The sequence below is a fragment of the Trichechus manatus genome, unplaced genomic scaffold, assembly GCF_000243295.1.
Source record: "Trichechus manatus latirostris isolate Lorelei unplaced genomic scaffold, TriManLat1.0 scaffold00003, whole genome shotgun sequence".
NCBI lineage: Eukaryota > Metazoa > Chordata > Mammalia > Sirenia > Trichechidae > Trichechus > Trichechus manatus.
The window spans coordinates 1069505-1076375 of record NW_004443939.1 but is presented as its reverse complement, the minus strand read 5'-3'; positions in this window follow the sequence as shown (position 1 = coordinate 1076375).

The window sequence follows — 6871 nt, the reverse complement described above, 5'->3', positions numbered from 1 at the left end:
TTTGTTGATCCTTTCAAAGTACCAACTTTTGTTTTTGTTGATTCTTTCTATTGTTTTTCTATTCTCTATTTCATTTATTCCCACTCTGATCTTTATTATTTCCTTTCTTCTAGTGGCTGTGGGCTCTTTTTGCTGTTCTCTTTCTATTTGTTTGAGTTCTTTAGTTAATGTTTTGATTTTGCCCCTTTCATCTTTTTTGATGTGTGCATCTATTGCTATAAATTGTCCCCTGAGGACTGCCTTTGCTGTGTCCCAAAGATTTTGGTATGATGTGTTTTCATTCTCGCTTGATTCTAGGAATTTTTTGATTCCATCTCTGATTTCTTCTGCTACCCAGTGGTTTGTAAGCAGGATGTTATTCAGTGCACAGTGCAGGTAGGCAGGAAGGAGGGGGGAGATTGTGATGTGTGGAGCTGAGTATGGGATAAAGAAGCGAGAGGAGAGAGGAACAGGAGCCAAAAACATACAAACAAACAAAGAAAAAAGAGTGCTAAGGGAGCTTGCTATTGAATTGGATTGATGAGACTGAGAAATGGAGAAAAACAAAGAGGAAGAAAATGATAAAAACATTAATAACTAAAAATTGGAAGAAAAAGGGGGAAAAAAGCCCCCAGGGATCTCACCAGTGCAGCTGTGAGGACTAGGAAAGTTGCTCCCAGGCTGTGAAGTACAGCCTGGCTAAAAAGGGGGGAGGTGTCATACAGTGGCAGGTATTCAGGAGACAGGAAGAGAAGGTAAATATAGAAAGATGAGAAATTGAGAAATGAAGAAAGACAAATAGGGAAAAAGAGAGAGAAGAAAACAAAACAAAATAGAAAAACAAAAAAAAGAAAAAAGAAATGCCCCCATGGGTTCCTCTGTGTGTCTGCGCAGAGTAAGTGTGTAGTTCCCAAACCATGCAGTACTGCCTAGCTAGAAGGGGCTTCCAAGCTGAGAAAGGGAAAGGAAAACAAACAAACAAATCAAAACAAAAAAATCAGAACAAACAAACAAAAAAGCCCCAGGGACCCACCAGCGTGGAGGCTCAGGCCGGGAAGCTGTTTCATAGTCAAGTGGTGTTTCACAGCCTTTCAGAAAGAAGCAAAGATGGCACATAGAGCCAGATATTTGAGAGAAAGGATGGGGAGGTGGTGAGAGGTATGGAAGAAATCAAAAGAAGCGGAAAAAAGCAATATCAGCAGCCAAAAAATGGCACTCAGGGAGCCGGCCAGTGAGGGCGGGTGGAATCCAAGCAGCACTGGGGTGAAGCCAGTGCTTCCCAGCCAAGAGACTGTGGCCACAGGAGGCAGAGGAGGCCAAGTGGGGGTGAAGAATGGTGGGGGGTGGGAAGGTGTATATTGCTGGTTACTGGTTGTTCTGTCTCCTGCTGAAAGCTCCGTGAAGCCGCTTGCTCGTACTCCTTGTTCGTCGATCTCCATTAGGAGTCCAAGATGGCGGATCCATGCTGCATTGGCTGATAGGGGACCTCTGCATGTATCTCTCCTTGCTGTCTGTTCTCTGTCAGTTTCTTATTCCATTCAGTACTTGGCTGAGTTCTTTATCTCTTCATTTGATGCTTAGGGTTTCAGGATTGACATGTGTCTCTGACTTAGTTTTTCGGATCTTTGCTGTGGAGGGACGGTGTGGTTCTTCTGTCTACAGTGCCATGTTGCCTGGCTCCATAGGGTTTTCAATGACTGATTTTTCAGAAGTAGATCACCAGACCTTTTTTTCCCAAGGTGTCTCTGGTTAGAGAGGAACCTCCAAACTCTCTGTTAGCAGCTGAGTGTGTAAACCGTCTCCAAAAATGCCTACTAGGCAGGGTAAATCTTACACTCTAGTTCCTTAGCACATTTATTCACTCATTCATTTTCTTACTAACGATTACTGAGTGCCTTTCATACGCTGGATGCTGAGTGAGTGCTGAGGATGCAGATTTGGTATCTACCTATAGAGATAATAATCTAGAATGGTTGCTATCCTGTCAGAAAATCTGGTGCCACTGATCCTTGGTATGTGGTTTTGTGGTAATAATTTCCCTCATCTGTGTCTCAGTGTCTCCTTATAGGGAATGAGCAAACAGTATACATTTCAGGGGGTTGCCACGAGGATTAAATGAAAAAAATCATATAAAAATATTTTTTACAAACTATGAAGCGTAGTGTAAGCCTTAGTTATTATACCAACAGTTTACACCCCACATTTTTCAAAAGTAAATTGGAGAAAAGAGCAAATATAAGGGGCAAAGTTGAATTGTTTTGCTACAAAATGGGGTTTGAAGCCTGGTAACTGTCACCTTTTCCCTTTCCAAGGGGCCTTTTCAGGTTTTCCTGCCCTTAAAGCTAATTGTTGGTCTGTTTCCTACTTCAACCAGAGTGCAAGGGCAATTACCTGCTACAGAGCAAGTTGGCCTTGCTGGGCTTGCAGTGCAGTGGGGTAGCGTGTTGTCTGCAAGACACCTAAAACCTTACAAATTCCGCTGGATGTGGACAGTCCTCAAACAAAACAAGTTGGAAATCAAACTTTGTTTTTAACTGCCAACTTTCTTTGGGTCAGGCCACTCCTCTGGAGTCCAGCACCCAGTGGCAAGCCACTTAATGAAATTCCCCAGAAAATAAGAAACATTATAAACTGTAAACACCAAAAGACCATGCTTTTTTACAAACACTCTCGTGTTGTCTTCAAAGAGACTCATAACTTCAGAAATTAAAAGGACCTTAGAGATCACCCGGAAACCCTGACGGAGTAGTGGTTAAGAGCTATGGCTGCTAACCAAAAGGTGGGCAGTTCAAACCCACCAGGCACTCCTTGGAAGCTCTATGGGGCCGTTCTACTCTGTACCATAGGGTCACTGTGAGTCAGAATCGACTGGATGGCAACGGGTTTGGTTTTTTGGTTTTTAGAGATCACCCAGGAATGTGGTTCCAAAGTCCAGTCGTAAGCTCAGGTTTGATCACAAGGCCATTTTCATTGATCTGCATCAGCAGAATATATTCATTTTAAAGGAGTATCTTTTATTCTGTTCATTTATGATTTAAGTATGATAGTTTTTTCCTCACATTTTTACTTGGAAAATGAAAACATTGGCAACTGTAAGTTAAACCCCCATTTATATATATATGTACGTGTGTGTGTGTATATATATGTATATTATATATACATATATATACACAGAGAGAGAGAGAAAGCACTTCACCTTTCATGAGGTAGCTGTTCAATGAATATATATATATTATATATATATACACACACACACATATACCTGAAATTACAAATTCTAGGAACCAGTTTTGCGGATGAGGAAAATGAAACTCAGAGATATGATGTGATTTCCCTAAAATTACACAATCCATTATTTAAAGTGCAAGAGCAACCTTAGATCTACTGATTAATAGTTTAGTGCCGGGAGAGAAATGCTATCATATATAATAAAAAGGTAATTTTCACATGTTAGAGAATTCCCAGGTTCCATACGTATTTTGCCAGTGCAGAGTCAGTGTGCATTTTTATTGTCTTGTATTTTGACTAAAGGAACAATTATGCCATCATTACTCATGCTTTTTCCATTCACTCACTCTCTTTTTTTTTTTTTTTTTTTTTAAGGAAGGTCCTTATAGCATATTGTAAAGGTGATTGTAGAATAAGTTGGTACTTGTGATGTTTTAGGACTTGGGTCTTGTTATTGGCAATGCCACTCAATGTCTCTAAATCAGTCTCGTTAGCTGTAAAGCTCATAATTGTCAAGCTTTATACAAGGATAAAAAGAGAATATACATATGCAAAATATTTTGTAAATTGTATAATGTTCTACATATTAAAAAAGTTACTATTGACAGTAAAAATAAAAAGTTACAACCTGCATCTGATAATAGGCCTAGCTCTTAAGGTAGAGAAGTGAGGATTCTAAAGTTGTGTGTGAATATATATTGGCAGCAGAAAAAAAATATTGCATTTGCCTGGCAATCCGTTCCTGTAAAAATTTCAGCCTAGGAAACATTAGGAGGCAATTCTACTGTGTCCTACAGGGTCACTATGCGTCAGAGGGCAAACAACAACAATTTACATGAACCTGAGAGCCAGGGTCTCTTTAAATTTTGTGCTCTAGGCACCTGACTTGCCTCACCCTAGTACCAGCCCTGAGGGCTGTCTTGGGTGAGGTCACTCTCTTCAGGGGAGGGCAAGTCCCATAGAGGGATTTAGCTAAAAGCTATCAGCTGCCAACACTGGATCTGGGCAATACACAACAGTATATATTAAACTTTTGTGGAAAAATTTTGGCAGTCTCTTATAAAGTTAAAATATACCTACCCTATCACACTGTAAGAACACTCTTAGGTATATTTTCAAGAAGAATGAAAGCAAATGTCCACAAGAATACTTGTACAAGAATATTCATAAGAATATTCATAGCAGCCCCAAATTGGAAACAACCCTTTTGTCCAATAACAGGTGAATGGAGGAATAAATTGTGGTATAGTCATACATTTTAATACTTCTCAGCAATGCATGAATTTCATAGGTGAGTCTCTCAAACAATATGCTGAACCAAAAACCTGGGTAAAAAATAGTATATACTGTATGATTCAATTTTAATGAAGTTCTAAAACAGGCAAAACGAATTTATGATTAAAAAGAAATTTTAGAGTACCATGGGGGATTGCCTGGAAAAGGGCATGAGGGAAATTTCTGGGCAATAAGAATGTTCTATATTCTGATAGAAGTGTCGATTATACAAGTGTTCATATTTGTCACAACTCATCCCACTATATACTTAAGGTTCTATATCATGCTAAATATTAATTTAACCTAAAAAACTTTATTTATTCATTTTTATCTAATTGGGAAATTGCAGTTTTTTTAAAGTGTAGATTCTAGTCAAGGGGTTACTATTCATATGACAAGGATTTTAAAACATTACTCACACTATTACTGCATAGGCATCACAGAGAGGCTATTGGTTTCAGATTTTTTAAAAAGTTAATTACAGAAAGAATAGGGCACAAAGTAGAAAAAGACAGAAATTGTAGGATTAAGAAAATAGAAAAAAATATTATCAGAATAGTAAGTAACTAGTGGCAAATATAGAGAATAGAGATATAGAGAATATCTTTTTATGACACCTAATCTCTTAATCAGTCTTAGAAGAAATGCAACTGGAATGCTCTTGAGAAGGGAGGATGGTGAGACTTTATCTTGCTTACTTTGGTTACATCACTAGGAAAGACCAATTACTAGAGAAGAATCTCATGTTTGGTAAAGTAGAGGGTCAGTGAAAATGAGGGAAACCTTCAATGAGATGTATTGACACAATAGCCTCAACAATGGGCTCAAACATATGAAAGATCATCGAGATGGCTGAAGACCAGGTAACATTTTGTTCTGTTATACATAAGGTTGTCATGAGTCAGAGCCGACTCAACAACAACTAATCACAATCTCCTAAAGTACAATTGATAACAAATTTGGAACTTAAACATTGAGAAACTAATGATAACCATGGAAATTAGAAGTATGCTCAAATAGTAATAAAGGCCTTGATGCCAAAAGTGACACTTCGGTGTGATGAAGTGCCACAACTTGGACAATACATTTAAAGGTATCCAGAACAGACTAGACTATATAGACTCTTTTTGGCCTTAAATCAGGTAATTTTTAAGCTAATTCAATTATTACTATTATTTGTATTTATGTCATATATAATTGCTCTTAAATTAGCCGTATAGAAAACATAAAACCTCTCCTCATTTATTAATATGGTTAGGTTATAAAGACCAGGTCATTATGCAAAATCTTTGTTATCCAAAAATGGAGGATGACTACATCATGACATAACTTCAAAATTATACCATTACATAACTGCCAAACCACTGAGAATCAAGGCCCAGCCAAGTTGACACATAACCATCACAGCTAGCATTACTCTCGCCTCGCCATCTCAGCATTCATTACTGCCAGACATATGTCGTTAATGTGAAAAATAGTTGAATAGTAGATTTTTTACTATTGTCATAAATTCAAAATGTCGGAAAACAAAATAGTTGATAAGTGAGGAGACAGTGTATATGGATCTATTCCATAGTGTGATTTCTTCACTCTCAAAGAATTCGACTTAAGAAATATTCCCAGGATTATCACTGATATTTGTCACTGATAAATAAACCCTATTTGATGATTTTAATAAAGATGGAGGACAAAATCACATAAACAGCTTCTCTTATAGATGTCATTTAGCAAGGCCTACTTCTGCCTGAATTTATTCATTTGTCTTGTGTTTTAAATATTTTAATTTAATAAAGTGGAAACCAACCACAATGAGAATATTACATAAAACTTCCCAGATTTCATCAAGTTCTCATCCCACAACTTGCCTTGGTTTATTTCCAGCTGTTAGTGCCTCTGCGAGTTCTTCTCAAAGTAAACAAGACTGTTTGAGGCATATAAAAATATGCCTCAAGCTGAAGAAGCATCTAAGGTCAGTGGTGAGCTTCATTTGAAAGTCATCCTTTCATTAATTTTTCATTAATTTTTCTTTTGCTAAATGTGTCAGAAAATCTTATTTTTTTCCTTTCATTAATTCATTCAAACTTGTATGCTTAGAATATTTACTGAACAACCTATATTGTATTTGGTGCTGATATGATATAAATAGGAGTCCTGGTGGCACCATAAAGAAGCCCTAGTAGCTCAGTGGTTAAACGTTTGACTGCAAACTGAAAGGTTCAAAGCCACCAGCTACTCTGAGGGAGAAAGTTGTGGCAGTCTACTTCTGTAAAGATTACAGCCTTAGAATCCCTATGGAGCAGTTCTCCTCTGTCACATGGGGTTGCTATGAGTCAATAAGTGACTGGATGGCCCCTAACAACAACAACCAAAAAAAACAAAACCCGTTGCC